This window comes from Leucoraja erinacea, chromosome 26 (genome assembly GCF_028641065.1).
Source record: "Leucoraja erinacea ecotype New England chromosome 26, Leri_hhj_1, whole genome shotgun sequence".
Classification (NCBI taxonomy): domain Eukaryota; kingdom Metazoa; phylum Chordata; class Chondrichthyes; order Rajiformes; family Rajidae; genus Leucoraja; species Leucoraja erinaceus.
In genome coordinates, this window is record NC_073402.1 from 23,450,019 (window position 1) to 23,466,755 (window position 16,737).

Sequence of the window (16,737 nt, forward strand, 5' to 3'; positions counted from 1 at the left end):
ATACAGTGCAGAAACAGGCCCTTCGGCCCACTGAGTCCGCGCCGACCAGCGATCCCTGAACACTTACACTATCCTACACATACTAGGGACAATTTACAATTAGACCAAGCCAATTAACCGACAAACCTGTATGCCTTGGAGTGTGGGAGGCAAGTGGAGGTCCTGGAGAAAACCCACGCAGGTCATGGATAAAACGTACAAACTCTGTACAGACAGCACCCGTAGTCAGGATCGAACCTGGGTCTCTGGCGCTGTCAGGCACCAACTCTACCGCTGCGCCACCATGCCGCCCATTCTACAAGGGAAAGGCAGTAGGATGATGTCAATAAATTAAACAATGTCAATAAATTAATCTCCTCTGACATGTTACGTAGCTGAGATCATGCTTCGAGAGGATGAACTTTTTTACAACAAGTTGGTACTCACCCACTCAGGTGGAACCAGTAATTGCAGATCTATCATTTGACGTGGGAGTTTCGCTGTTTAAAACTAACGTTGATTAAAGTCATGCTTGCTCCTGTTTGATACATTGTCAAGTTAAATTGCCTGTTTTGCTCGCACAAAGATCAGCTTCTGTCCTGGTAAAATAAAGATTAAATCGCAATGTTTTCCCTGTTTAATTAGCAGCGATACATGATTGATGGAACAGAACTGAGACCTTGAACTCTATTTTAATCTAAAGGAATGAATGCAAATCTGAATTAATGTGCGTTAAGGGGAGAGAGTGTGAACAGTCTGCGTCAGATTGAGCCCTTTAGGTTCTCTTAGTACAACACAGGAAAACATCAACATGGAAAAGGATGATACTTAGAACTAAAAGGTTCCACAGGTTCCACTATTTCTTCCTTGCCTAGAATATTTGACCACATATCCGGTGGCACGGTGGCGCAGCAGTAGAGTTGCTGCCTTACAGTGCCAGATACCTGGTTTTGATCCTGACTATGGGTGCTGTCCATATGGAGTTTGTACGGTCTCCTCGTAACCACAAAGGTTTTCTCTGGGTGCTCTGGTTTCCTCCCACACTCTAAAGACGTACATTTTTGTAGGTTAATTGGCTTCAGTAAAATTGTAGTGCTGGTGTGATCGCTGGTTGGTGCGGACTTGGCGGACTGATGGAACTGCTTCCGATCTGTATCTCTATGTTGGACTAAAGTAAACCAAAAAACCTTAATATTGTCTATTTCCACATCCAAGTTGTTACTGGTTCAGTTTATCTGCTGCTGAAACACTCATCCATAGATTTTTAAAATCTCTAAATGCCGAGTTACACGGTGCGAGTTCATTCAAGAGCTCTCCCGAGTTTAAAAACAAATCAAACTCGTGGAAGCACGTAGAATGTACGTAGCGGGTACGTCGGAGCTTGGGGACGTCTCTTAGCGGCTCGTAACGCTAAAGGCAGGTACTTGGGAAACGCAGTAAGCTCAGGAAGACTCGTGAAGATTTTTCAACTTGTTGAAAAATGTCCACGAGAGCCCCGAGTACCTACAAGCGGCCATTACTGTAAATCTCCGAGCTCGAATCAGGGCAAACTCGGGAGAACTCTTGAATGAACTCGTATAATGGGACAGGGCTTTAACTTCAACTATTTTAAGGGACAGAAGTTTAGGGGTAATATGAGGGGGAACTTCTTTACTCAGAGAGTGGTAGCGGTGTGGAATGAGCTTCCAGTGGAAGTGGTGGAGGCAGGTTCATTGGTATCATTTAAAAATAAATTGGATAGGCATATGGATGAGAAGGGAATGGAGGGTTATGGTATGAGTGCAGGCAGGTGGGACTAAGGGGAAAAGAAATTTGTTCGGCACGGACTTGTAGGGCTGAGATGGCCTGTTTCCGTGCTGTAATTGTTATATGGTTATATGGTTATATGGTTATTTAATTGATCTTTGTGGAAGTCTCCCATCTTGTCTGTACAAGCTAAGTGGGAACTCTGCCTCCTATATCCTGTCCCACTACAAGTCCTGTCCACTTAGAATTTGAGGAATCTCATTCTTCTTGATCAGATTCCTCGCACAATCACACAATCTTCTGAAAACGCTGCAAGTTTTCACCTGGCCTCTGTTGTCTCCCCATATCTCATCATATCATTATTGGCAACAGTGGCATCTCACAATCTAAACAGCGGTAGCTACAGGCTGGTGTTTGCACTTTCTCCCTGCTGTCACCCTGCGGGCTTGGCTTCCATCGGGTGCTCTGGTTTCCTCCCACGTCCCAAGGATGTGCGGGCTGGTAGGTTCCTAGTCCGCTGTAAATTGCCCAAAGGGTGTGGATGAGCGGGAGAAACTGGGGGGAGTTGATGGGAATGTGGGGAGAATATAAAAATAAAAAAAGTGATCAATGTAGGGTTAGCGTTAATGGGTGTTTGATAATCAGAGTGGACTTGGTGGGCTTGTGGACCTATTTCTATGCTGTATATTTCTACGACTGCACAACTTGCAGCACACTGGCGCAGCGGTAGAGTTGCTGTCTTACAGCACCAGAAGCCCGGGTTCGATCCTGACTACGGGTGCTGTCTGTATGCAGTTTGCACATTCTTCCTGTGACCATGTGGGTTTTCTCCGGGTGCTCTGGTTTCATTCCACATTCCAAAGATTTGCAGGTTTGTAGGTTAATTGGCTTCTGTAATTGTAAAACTGCCCTTAGTTTGTAGGATAGTGATAGTGTGTGAATGATTGCTGGTCGGTGGGGACTCAGTGGGCTGAAGGGCCTGTTTCTACGCTGCGTCTTTAAAGTCTAAAGACAAAACTCTAAAGCACAAGGAGTATGTAACTGCTGGTCAATATTGTTGATGTAACCATTGAATTTATGCAGCCTGCCTGATTTGTGTAACCCGTGGATAAGTGCTCTAATCACGTATATAGATTAGGGTACTGAGGTAGATTTCAATGATTCAATGATTTGTGGATTTGATGCCCGTTTTATACCCTAACCAATTGGATGGAATAGGTAGATTGGTTAGTCCAGTACAGTTCACTTCATCCATTGACAAATGTGTGACTCCGTAGCGCAGCGGTAGAGTTGCTGCTTTATAGCGCCAGAGACCCGGGTTCGATTCTGACCATTGGTGCCATCTGTACAAATAGAGTTTGTATGTTTTCCTTGTGACCGCATAGGTTTTCTCCGGGTACTCAGGTTTGTACGGTAATTGGTTTTGGTAAAATTGTAAATTGTCCCCAGTATGGAGGATAGTGCGTTGAATCGTGTTGGTGGACGGGGTGATCGCTGGTCGGTGTGGACTTGGTGGGGGCCACGGGCCTGTTTGCACGCTGTATCTCTAAAATCGTACGTCTAAAATCCACCACGCTCGAATGTTTTTAAGTAAAGAGATAATATTGAAGTGTTGCTAAACCAGTAATTGCTGCCATCTCTGGTGGGTCACTTTTCAGTTGGTTTCATTGTTGGAGATCGACTTTGGGAGCTCCAACCGCAGAAACCTCTGGACTTAACATAGCGGAGCTCGCGGTCCCTTGGTCAGGGATCGGCTTTGGGAGCTCCTACCGCAGGAACTTCGACTGCCCCGATCACATCGGATCACAGGAGCTTCCATCGCTGGCTGCGGGAGCTTCAATCGCCCTGACTGGGGATGGTTCAACTGCCCCAATCGCGGGAGAAAAGGAGGGAAGAAGATAATACATTATTTCCTTCCATCACAGTGAGCTGTGGTGGATGTTTATGTGTAGTTGTGAGTCTTGTTGCATTTTTGCTATGACTGTATGGCAAACCAAATTCTTTGTATGTTTTTACATACTTGGCTAATAAATTAATTACAATACAAATGACGTGACCACTTATTTTCCAAGCCACTTCCTTGTACATTTCTCCCACTGCTCCTTCAACAAACCGTCCTCTCTTCACAATGCTCCACCTTCTTACACCCAACTGGAAAGTCGACACTCTGACTTGCAATGAAACATTCCCCGCATGCTCAATGTTTTCTTTAACTAACAGAGGTATTCAAACAATGTTTCTCCAAGCTCAACTATGATACTATCTCTGTTTCGATCTGAATGGTCCACACGTCTGCTGGGGAGTAGCCAGGCCAGTACTCCAGTGGAGGAGGTGTATTGGGCAGGCGAACATGAACTGCCCTTGCATGGAGATGGTGTGGACTTGATGGGCCGCAACCATTGAACGCTGCGCCCGTTCTGTGATTCTGCAACTCCAACATTTTCTATTTTTATTTTGGATCAACTAATAACAGGTTAGTGTGGATTGATTTATTTTGCTGGCCGTTGTTGTGATGTTATGTGCTTAGTCTATGGCTAAGTAGCAGCGGTCGATAGGGTGTGGTATGCCAGATGGTGAATGACATTATGTTGACTTCCAGTCTTTTGTCCAAACCAGTGGCAGAACTGAGTTCATCGGCAGGCATTCTCCTTGGAATGTAGCTTGACCGGGAGTGTAAAGTGATGACATGCGACTCCGTGGAAGCTAGAGGAGAATGGAAGAAGATGGGAAAGGGCCGTCAGTAGGAGGACATATCTGTCCACTGAGGAAACATCAAAAATGATGTTCCATTGACAATGGATGCAACTTGCTGGCACAACTGTGGATTCAGAACAAGGCTACAAAATACATTGGTAGTAGATCTCAAGGTGCCCATGTTGGTCAACCTTTATAGAGTCATAGAGTGAAAGCAGGCCCTTAAGCCCAACTTGCCCACACTGACCAACATGTCCCATCAATACTTGTTCCACATACCTGCGTTTGGCCCACATCCCTCTAATCCATGTACCTGTCTCATTGTTTCTTAAATGTTGCAATAGTCCCTGCCTTATCTGTACCTCTTCTGGCAGCTTGTTCAATACACCCACCATCCTTTGTGTGAATCAACTTTTATGCATCAGTTCTATGCAGTTGGAGCTAAAGATACTTGCGAAATCTCACAGTTTATGTCAGGGATATTGCCTGCGATTCTGGACACTTGCCAGGGATCAGTAAGCAGAGTGTTCACCTGGTTTGGCCAGGACTACAGGCTTGCCCTTGGTGAGGGGTGTCAATGACTCCATGTACTTTTCTATCCTAATTTGCGTTTCCACTCTTTCTTATGCCAGAAATAAAAGCAGTTCCCGCTGCCTCAACATCCAGCTGGTCCCCAACGTGGTAGTCATGGGAGTCCATCCTTGGTACCCCAGTAGCAGTGAATTCAGCAGGTGTCTCCTTTAGAGACAGCACAGCTCACTAAAGGCATGTTCTTGTGTGACAATGACTGGTAAAGGGCCTGTCCCCCTTTCATGACCTAATTCACGACCTCTGTCGAGTTTGCCCTTGACTCATGCTCGCAGCATGGTCGTCACGAGGTGGTAGGAGGTCGTAGGTAGGCCGTGATGCTAGTCGTAGGTACTCGTGGCATCAAGTAGGTCGGGGTGTTTTTTCTAGCCTGATGAAAAATGTCCGCGAATAAAAAAGTTTGTGAATTAGGTCGTGAAAGTGGGACGGGCTCTTAACTGATGACACAGCCCAAGACCTTCAGTGAGACCCAATCTGGCTCATGAAATGTGTTAGACCAAGTAATATGTTAGTGTGAAAACAACATGTCTACTACCTACACCACACACAAGCTCCTTTTCATAGTTGGTACGGTAGGTATCTGTATCTTGATCTAATCACAACTCTCCATGGGAAGGCGTAGGCTTTTCCAATGATGGGTTATTCTGATGGTGACAAAGGTGGTACTTGAATATTAGTTGAATGACAGCTAAAGAGGAAAAACAATTGTATTAATGCAATTATCAGTTCAGTTTGGTTTATTGTCACGTGTACCGAGGTACAGTGAAAAGCTTTGGTTGTGTGGTATCCAGTCAACAGAAAGACAATGAATGATTACAATCGAGCCACTTACAGTGTATAGATACATGATAAGGGAATAACATTTAGTGCGAGGTAAAGCCAGCAAATACTGATCAAGGATAGTGCGAGGGTCAGCAAAGCGGTAGATAGTAGATCAGCACTGCTCACGTTTGTGGTAGGATGATTCAGTGGCCTGATAACAGCTGGGAAGAAACTGTCCCTGAATATTAGGGATAGACACAACATGCTGTTGTAACACAGCGGAACAGGCAGCGTCTCTGGAGAGAAGGAATGGGTGACATTTTGGATGTCACCCGTTCCTTCTCTCCAGAGATGCTGCTTGTCCCGCTGAGTTACTCCAGCATTTTGTGTCTATCTTCGATTTAAACCAGCATCTGTAGTTTCTTCCTGAATATTAGGGGTCAGAATCAGTACAATGCACAGAAACAATCTTGGTTCAGCAGATAATGATGGAGAAGTGGAATCAGCTTGGCTCCGGCCAAGGAAGGGCGAATGGAAGAAAGCGATGGGAGGAATGATTTGCTTCTCCCCATTCTCAGGATAGGTTTTGTCCGGCTTCTCCAGTTTCCTTGCAAATCCCAAAGTCGTGCTGGTCGGTTGGTTAATTGGCCACTTTACGTTGCTCCCAAGTGGTAGAATCTGGGGAGGGTTGGTGGAAATGTGGAGAGATTTTTGTATATGGAATAATTTAGGATTAGGGTAAATGTGGTTGATATGTTGAAGGGCCTGTTTACATGTTGTATCTTACCATGACTTCATAACCAAATACTTGTCATTTAGGCTACTCAGGAAATTAGAGAGGCATGTAACAGAGTTAATATATATATCTCCTTTGTACGTTTCATGATCATAAGTGATTGGAGCAGAATTAGGCCGTTCGGCCCATCGTCTAGTCTGCCATTCAATCATGGCTGATCTATCTTTCCCTCGACCACATTCTCCTGCCTTCTAAACCCAGACACCTGTACTAATCAAGAATCTATCTCTGCATTAAAAATATCCATTGACAGCCTCCACAGCCTTCTGTGGCAAGGAATTCCATAGATTCACCACCCTCTGACCCTCCTCATCTCCTTCCTAATGGAACGTCCTTGTATTCTGAGGCTGCGACCTCTGGTCCTAGACTCTCCCACTTGTGAAACCATCCTCTCCAGATCCACTCTATCCACAGATATTCTGTGGTAGATATTCTGTGCATCATGATCTCTGCGTTTGTTTGATTAGTGAGATGCAAGAATATTTGTCTTCAATTCTGTATTAATAAAGGAGAGAGAGAGAGAGCGAGAGCGAGAGCGAGAGAGAGAGCGAGAGAGAGAGAGAGAGAGAGAGAGAGAGAGAGAGAGAGAGAGAGTAGAATAGAGAATACGAGAGATAGCAATTGGAGAGGAGAGAAGGCAGGAAATGTTGAAACACACTGCAAAATAGCATCAGAAATGGCAAGAATTATACTTGAAATTCAAAAGGCCTGATTTTAATCCAACTCACCCTGACCATATCAGGTGTGTGGGTGATGCTTAATTTATATGGAGATTTTCTTTTACATTGAGTTTAATCTCTTCGGCTCCTCCTTTTAAAAAGTTGGTTAAACCCCACGTGCAAATAAGCTTGAACGATATAAACTTGGAGGCATTGGTTTTGTCTTTTTGCGCTAATTTAGTTTAGTTTGGTTTAGAGATACAGCGCAGAAACAGGCCCTTTGGCCCACTGGGTCTGTGCCGACCAGCGATCCCCACATATTAACATTGTCCTACACACACAAGGGACGATTTTTACTTTTACCAACCCAATTAACCTACAAACCTGTACGTCTTTGGAGTGTGGGAGGAAATAGAAGATCTCGGAGAAAACCCACGCGGTCACAGGGAGAACGTACAAACTCCGTACAGAGAGCGCCCGGACTCGGGATCGAACCTGGGTCTGCGGTGCTACAAGCGTTGTAAGGCAGCAACTCTACCGCTGCACCACCATGTTGCCCAAACAAAACAATTATTGGCTGGTTCTTTTTATGTGCATGTATATGTGTGCGTATATATATTATGTATATATATATATATATATATAATATATTTCTCATTGATTACAGAGTACTATGTTTACATATTCTGTTGTGCTGCTGCATGTAAGCATTTCATTGTTCTGTCTGTGACATATGACAATAAAACACTCTTGACTCTTGACGGTGGGAGCCACTCGGTTTTCAAGAGAGAGTTAGATTTAGCTCTTAGGGCTAAGGGAATCAAAAGATATGGGGGAAAAGCCGAATGGGGTACTGATTTTGGATGGTCAGCCATGATCATATTGAATGGCGCTGCTGTCTCAAGGGCCGCATGGTCTACTCCTGCACCTATTTTTTTCAGTTTCTATGTCCAGGGTTCATCATAGCAACCCTATTCCTTGTAAAAACTAAATGTATTTACCTGAAACTGCTGCGAGGAGAATGCTGAAAGGTATGTTGTAATGAGGCACTCTGCAGCTTTCTGTGTGCTGTGCTCTTCAGTGAAAACACAATCCCGGGATGTAAACATCAATAAATAAGAATTATATGGCTCCAAATTATAGCTTACTTTGGCATAGAGGATGGATGGTGTGTCTTGGAACATGTAGATACTGTTCCTCAGTCTGGCCTACCCTGTAATTATCGTGTTCCTGTAAGAATGGGACTCTTTGTTGATTGGATCCAAGCCGCCAATCTGTTTTTTACTTCGCAGAAGTTAATGCATTCTTCAAACTGTCAGCGAGCAAAGATGTTATTCTCTGGCTGTGGGTAGTTGCAATGTTCATTGAAAAACAGGAAGCTATTAATTGCCGACTTGAATGAGCATGGTCGATCTTTGATATGGCCAGGCAAAAGAAATCCAACTTGACAGAGTTGTTTGCTCCAATGACTAAATGGTGCCATATTTTCCCTCCGGATATGTGCCCCAAACGCATACTGCCATTTAATTCTCTTTGTGTCTTTTTATAATAATTTTTTTTTAAACAAACACCTTGGTTTTTCTGTTTCCCTCTGCTTTTTGTACTCTGCATTTCCTTTCTATCCAAATGAATCACTTTGCATTTTTCTGTGTTAAATTTCTGGAGGCCGTGAAACCCACAAACCTTGCCTCCCTCCACTCTCACTGTCTAGTTTTTAAATGAATACCATTCTTCTTCTCCTTATTGAGTGCACATCACAAGAACACACTTCTCGGCATCTGCATACAATGGCGATGCGCTTCTTGTGCTTCTGAATGGTGGCCGATTAGGAAAAGGGGAGATGCAACGAGACCTGGGTGTCATGGTACACCAGTCATTGAAAGTAGGCATGCAGGTGCAGCAGGCAGTGAAGAAAGCGAATGGTATGTTAGCATTCATAGCAAAAGGATTTAAGTATAGGAGCAGGGAGGTTCTACTGCAGTTGTACGGGGTCTTGGTGAGACCACACCTGGAGTATTGCGTATAGTTTTGGTCTCCTAATCTGAGGAAAGATATTCTTGCCACAGAGGGAGTACAGAGAAGGTTCACCAGACTGATTCCTGGGATGTCAGGATTTTCATATGAAGAAAGACTGGATAGACTCGGCTTGTACTCGCTAGAATTTAGAAGATTGAGGGGGATCTTATAGAAACTTACAACATTCTTAAGGGGTTGGACAGGCTAGATGCAGGAAGATTGTTCCTGATGTTGGGGAAGTCCAGAACTAGGGGTCACAGTTTAAGGATAAGGGGGAAATCTTTTAGGACCGAGATGAGAAAAATATTTTTCACACAGAGAGTGGTGAATCTATGGAATTCTCTGCCACAGAAGGTAGTTGAGGCCGGTTCATTGGCTATATTTAAGAGGGAGTTAGATGTGGCCCTTGTGGCTAAAGGGATCAGGGGGTATGGAGAGAAGGCAGGTACAGGATACTGAGTTGGATGATCAGCCATGATCATATTGAATGGCAGTGCAGGCTCGAAGGGCCGAATGGCCTACTCCTGCACCTAATTTCTATGTTTCTATGTTTCTAAGCTGTTTGACCTAATTAATCCAAATGCTCCATTTTAGCCTCTTTATCATCCCATCAATGAACCCTTTCATTCTTCCTATGATTTTTCTTTGCATCCTATTAAATTAAACTCAACCCCTCTCTGTGGCACTGACTTCACAATTTCCCCATTCTATGAGCGAATAAATTAATGTTAGATTTCTTGGTGAATCTTGTTAGTTTTGGCCCTCTCCACTCCTTATATTGAACTTTATTTTGTCTTTTGTGCTCTCTATGAGTTCTGTTTCTTTACAGAGCGGTTACGTTGCTGCAAGCAATAATTATCTTGCTCTGTTTTCGGTCGATTTGACAATTAAACAGTCTTGCCATGATGGTTGACTCTTGAGCATACTATCTATCCTATGAAACCCTTTTATAATTTAGAAAGCCTCCAGCAGATTTTCAGGAGTCAGGTGTATTTAATTGTCAGCGTTTAAGTAGGAACTGCAGATGCTGGAGAATCGAAGGTTCTTGAAGGGAGCGAAGGAAATAGGCAACGTTTCGGCCCAAAACGTTGCCTATTTCCTTCGCTCCATAGATGCTGCTGCACCCGCTGAGTTTCTCCAGCTTTTTTGTGTATTTAATTGTCATATGTATTGAAAACAGAGCAATGAAATTTTAATTTAGTTGATAAGCTGTTTAATTTAGTGTATTATTGGTATTGTTTGCATGCCATCCAGTTAGAGTAAAGACTATATATGAATACAATTAAGCTGTCCAGTGTGCAAGGATAAAATATACAACATTCAGTGCAAGATATAATATTAAAGTCCGATTAAAGATAGTTCAAAGGTCTCCGATGATGTTGATTGGAGGTCAGGACCGCACTGTCGCTGCTCAGTTGCACGTTAACAGTGTGAAGAAACTGTTTCTGAATTAGGAGGTGTGCTCTTTCAAACCTCTTTACCTCTTGCCTGATGGCAGAGGTGAGAACACTGAGTGACCAGGGTGAGACTGGCCCCTGATTATGCTGGTGGCCTTGCTGAGGCAGCGTGAAGTATAGATGGAGTCAATTGAAGGGAAGCTGGTAATGTGTGATGGTCTGGGCTGGGTTAACTTATGATGAGCATTTGACGGCACTGGGCCTGTACTTGCTGGCGTTTGGAAGAATGAGGGAGGACCTCATTCAAACTTACCGGATGGTGTAAGGCTTGGATAGGGTGGATGTGGAGAGTGTATTTTCACTAGTGGGAGAGTCATAGCCTCAGAATTATAGCCTCTTAGAGGTCATAGCCTCAGAATTAAAGATCATTCCTTCAGGAAGGGGATGAGAAGGAATTTATTTAGTCAGAGGATGGTGATTCTGTGGAATTCTTTGCCGTAGAAGGCAGTGGAGGCCAAGTCAATGGATATTTTTAAAGCAGAGATAAATAGATGCTTGATTAGTACAGGTGTCAGGAGTTATGGGGAGAAGGCAGGAGAATGGGGTTAGGAGGGAGAGATAGATCAGCCATGATTGAATGGCGGAGTAGACAATGGGCCGAATGGCCTAATTCTGCTCCTATTACTTCTGACCTTATGTCCACAACTCTCTGCAATTTCTTGTGGTCTTGGATGAAGCTGTTCCCATACACACTACTCATCGATAACATAACAAACAAAAAAAAGTTCAATAGATTAAAATCCCCAAAATCCCAACAAAGCACGAAGTGCTTAGTGAACCGGGACAATTTGTAGTTCATCTCCACATTTCTTAAGAAGAAAGCTCAGGTCTAGTTAATCTTTGCTGATAATTATAACCTTTCAATTCTAATATAATCCCTTTAAATCCCTTTTGCATCTTCTGCAATTTATACTCAGAGAACCAGACCCGCACATAATAAAGCGGATGTTTGCATGTTCATTCAGGAAGACAGATTCTATGCCTGTTTTCACAATTTAATCAGGAGACTATTAAATATATTTACAGATATAAATTGATTCTGCCACACAACTCACAAAAAAGAAGCAATTTTTAAATTATGCTCACATTTTAGTGTGGATAATCTGATTGTTTTCTGCACTTTTCTTACGGAGAGCAGTTGTTCACATTGACTTTGTGGTGCTGGACTTCGTGGAAATTATGTTTTCATATAAAATATATTATACATTTTCAGAAATTTTTTTTAGGCACGATTGGCACCACTATGCAAAAGTAAGCAAGAGTAGTCATCCAAAGACGTACAGGTTTGTAGGTTAATTAGCTTGATATAAAAGTAAATTGTCCCCAGTGGGTGTAGGAAAGTGTTAGTGTAGGGGAAGGCCGGTCAGTGCAGACTCGATTCCACGCTGTATCTTTAAACTAAACTAAACGAAATGGGTCAAGGAAAGAGCGTTCACGTCGCGGCCCTGTTTCCACCACCACCAGCACAAGAAGCAACAAGAAGCAACAAGACAGACACCATTGTATGCAGATGCCGAGAAGTTGAACACCTTCTAATCTTGTGTGTGGACTCAATAAGAAGACTAAACTAAAAAAAGTACTAAAATAATTAGCCAACATTTCTGAATGATTCAAAAAGAGTTTACAGAACATTTTGTATGCTCTAATATTTCTTCAAAACAAAATACCTTGTTCAAAGTGGAGAATTTGGTTAAAAGTTGCAATTCAAGTAAACACTATGACACTTACTGCAGTTATCAGTAAACACCCCCTGCCCTTGATTGGTATTTTTCTCTATTTACTTCCATAAGAATCATTTAATGATTTTTTTGTTTGTTTTATTTCAGTTATTGACATATCAAACTGAAAACAAAATAAATTCCAGTTTTCTTGTAACATGAAAAAATATGAATTTTATCTGAACCAGAAGTATTCCTTGACATGGAAATTGTTAGTGGCCATAAGGACACAGTCAACAATCTCAGATCAGATTCAGATTCAGATTCAGATTCAATTTTAATTGTCATTGTCAGTGTACAGTACAGAGACAACGAAATGCAATAGGTGGCATTCATCGTGGAAATGTTAGCAAGTGTGATTTACTCTAGATCAATCTAGATTTACTCAATTTCAATCTCATTTTGCTGAATAACTCCAGCATCATGAGAACAATTATGTAGCCATATGAATATATAAGCCCATTCCATGGATCATCTACTCATATGTCAACCCTCCCACTCCAGAGTCCATCTCGTTCGAACAGTTGGTGCACCCATTTCAAGTCAAGTATATCCTTTTCAAGTTCAAGTTCAAGTGAGATTATTGTCATGTGTCCCTGTATAGGACAATGAAATTCTTGCTTTGCTTAAGCACACAGAAAATAGTAGGCATTTATTACAAAACAGATAAATGTGTCCATATACCATGATATAAATATATACACACATGAATAAATAAACTGGTAAAGTGCAAATAACAGAAAGTGGTTATTAATAATCAGAGTTTTGTCTGAGCCAGGTTTAATAGCCTGATGGCTGTGGGGAAGTAGCTATTCCTGAACCTGGTTGTTGCAGTCTTCAGGCTCCTGTACCTTCTACCTGAAGGTAGCAGAGAGATGAGTGTGTGGGCAGGATGGTGTGGGTCTTTGATGATACTGCCAGCCTTTTTGAGGTAGCGACTGCGATAAATCCCCTCGATGGAAGGAAGGTCAGAGCCGATGATGGACTGGGCAGTGTTTACTACTTTTTGTAGTCTTTTCCTCTCCAGGGCGCTCAAATTGCCGAACCAAGCCACGATGCAACCGGTCAGCATGCTCTCGACTGTGCACCTGTAGAAGTTAGAGAGAGTCTTCCTTGACAATCCGGCTCTCCGTAATCTTCTCAGGAAGTAGAGGCGCTGATGAGCTTTTTTGATAATTGCATTAGTGTTCTCGGACCAGGAAAGATCTTCAGAGATGTGCACGCCCAGGAATTTGAAGTTCTTGACCCTTTCAACCATCGACCCGTTGATATAAATGGAGCTGTGGGTCCCCCTCCTACTCCTTCCAATGTCCACAATCAGTTCCTTGGTTTTGCTGGTGTTGAGGGCCAGGTTATTGCGCTGGCACCATATGGACAGTTGCTCGATCTCTCACTAATTTTTTGGGTAAGGGGCCCAAAATCTACACAGTACTTAAGGACTCTTCCCACCCAACCCTTGACAACATCAATTGGTTTACTTTGCTCCCATAATCTAATTATCGATTAATAAAATATAACACAATACTTGCCTTCCTACCTAGGTTATTCAGGTTTTCTATATTTCCTACTAAATGGATAATTTCGTAATTCTGCCCAGTAAACTCATTACGCCCTTACCTTACCCAATAACAAAACCAATAGTTTATAAGGTCGTATCCAAGAGTAGTTAAGAATTAACTATTGAAGTTAATGAAGGACACAAATTTCTTTTCCCAAAATACATAAGTGAACCATTAGTATTTTACAAAAGTCTGGCACCATAACAGTCATGTTTTTTTCCTGAAACCATAAACTGATTTTTTTTTTAAAACAGAATTACATTTCTTAAAGTGGCAATTTATGATTTTGATGTGTGCTTTCTGAATAATTAGTCAAATAAACCCACTTGATTCATTCAAAATTCTCCGATGGCCATAAACTTGATAAAAAACTGAGCAAGTCCCGGAACTCAGAAGATCAGACGGCATCTGCGGGGAGGGAAACATTGTTACCCTTGCTTAGGAATCTTGGCTCAGGACTGCAGGCAGAATCAAAGATCCTAGATCTAGGATCTTTGGGCATAATGGAGATCAATACATTTTCATCAATGATTATTGACCTGAAATATTGACCTGAAATATCAAAACTGTTTTTTTCCCCCACAGGATGGGGCCTAATTAACGAGTAGTTTAGTTTAGTTTAGAGATACAGTGCAGAAACAGGCCCTTCGGCCCACTGGGTCCGTACCGGCCGCACATTAACACTATCCTACACCCACTGGGGACAATTTTTACATTTACCAAGCCAATTAACCGTTCAGATTCAGATTCAGATTCAGATTCAATTTTAATTGTCATTGTCAGTGTACAGTACAGTGACAACGAAATGCATTTAGCATCTCCCTGGAAGAGCGACATAGCAAACGATTTGAATAAATAATAATAAGTGTCCGGGGGGGGGTGGTGATTGGCAGTCACCGAGGTACGTTGTTGAGTAGAGTGACAGCCGCCGGAAAGAAGCTGTTCCTCGACCTGCTGGTTCGGCAACGGAGAGCACTGTAGCGCCTCCCGGATGGTAGGAGGGTAAACAGTCCATGGTTGGGGTGAGAGCAGTCCTTGGCGATGCTGAGCTCCTTCCGCAGACAGCGCTTGCTTTGGACAGACTCAATGGAGGGGAGCGAGGAACCGGTGATGCGTTAGGCAATTTTCACCACCCTCTGCAGTCTTTGCAGCAACCGTTGCAGTCTTTGGAGTGTGGGGAGAAACCTAAGATCTCGGAGAAAACCCACGCAGGTCACGGGGAGAACGCACACACTCCGTGCAGACAGCACCCGTAGTCTGGATCGAACCGGGGTCTCCAATGCTGCATTCGCTGTAAGGTAGCAACTCTACCGCTGCGCCACCGTGACCTTTCACAGAGTACTTTCATTTTTGTTTGTTATTTCAGATTACATTAAAAGATTGGTCCAGAAATGAAGTACATAAACAATCTTGCATAATTTCTCTTGTGACACCATGGAGATTGAGTAATCAGTTAGGTGTGTGGCCTCGCTTTCCAAAAACTCAAAAGGGTTTGGTTTTGCTTCCAGTAACTCAGTGGTAAAACTTGCTTCCTGTGGTTGAAGATGGGATTCACTTCCAGTAGATCAGGGGCTGAGCTTCTTTCTGATAAAGTTGCATGTGGCAAGATGTGCCAGCAATGGGCAGTGACAGTATTACTTATATCAACAGGACTCACTTCAATGCATGTATAAATATAGACACCAAGAACTGGAGATATTGGTTTACAAAAAAGACACAAAGTGCTGGAATAACTCAGCGGGTCTGACCCATTGCATTATAATAGCTTGCAGGTATAAAGAAAGATTAAAAAGCCTTGAGACTCAACATTCGTAGGTTCAATTGTTCATTGCTGGTGTGTGAGGCATTAGATAGCTGCAGGTGAGAGGCGATAAATGGTGCTAGTTAACAAGAAAGAGCAGAATGATTAGAGGGCCACACCCTTGAAGAGAGATAAAATCTTTAACATGGTGAAATGGTTTGATGTGATAGATGCAGATATTTCTCCACATGCCAGTGAAACCAAAACTTGGAGACAGAATAATAAGCAATAATTAAAAAAGACAGCAGGGAATTAGGGAGAGCAGTTCGCGTGCGGAACCACAGAAAGTAGTTGAGGGATGAGCAAGCCTCTATATAAAATTAGGTGTGGGAGGGAGAAATGAGTGGAAGGCTGTGTCAATAAAATGAGATGATATGTATGAACAGACCTACATGGGGCTTGGGGTTGCAGGGACGAATGGCCATTTCTGTGGTTTCAACTTGACACAACAGCCAATGTTAAGGGAGGTCTTTCTGTTTCTTGTCGTGTGCTAGTAAACAGGGATGAAACAGATGGCACAGATGTGTGTACATTTTGATTTTTGTGCGTTGCCTCGACTTCCATTGATGTAATTCTGCAAAGATCATATCACAAAGAAAGATGTGGTCTGAGGTGCAAAAGTTTGATTTCTGAACATTAGAGCTGGTGATAGTTGGGGAATGCCATCTGCCCTTGGGAGCTGGTGGCAGGGGGGTGTTTTTCAATGTTGACAGAGGATGTTTCAGTTTGGGTCACAGATCAGTTGGTGGAAAGGTGGGTTAGATGATGGATGTATGCTTGATGAAGGCAATGGGAGACACTTCCATTGAGAAGTGTTGACTGGACTTGTATGTATTCATCCATTCATTCATCCATTCATTCATTCATTCATTCATTCATTCATTCATACATTGGAATTTAGAAGGATAAGAGGGAATCTTTTAGAAAAATATAAAATTCTTATGGGATTGGACAGGTTAGAT

General features: G+C 42.8%; 1 protein-coding gene across 1 annotated transcript in view; it reads left to right on the forward strand.

The window, feature by feature from the left end:
• Nucleotides 1–3,701: 3,701 nt before the first annotated feature.
• LOC129709826 (PR domain zinc finger protein 1-like) overlaps nt 3,702–16,737 on the forward strand; it is a 135,608-nt gene continuing 122,572 nt past the window's right edge. Inside the window, exon 1 of the mRNA XM_055656436.1 lies at nt 3,702–4,198. The gene's annotated coding sequence lies outside the window, so the exon portion shown is untranslated. The remainder of the gene's footprint in view (nt 4,199–16,737) is intronic.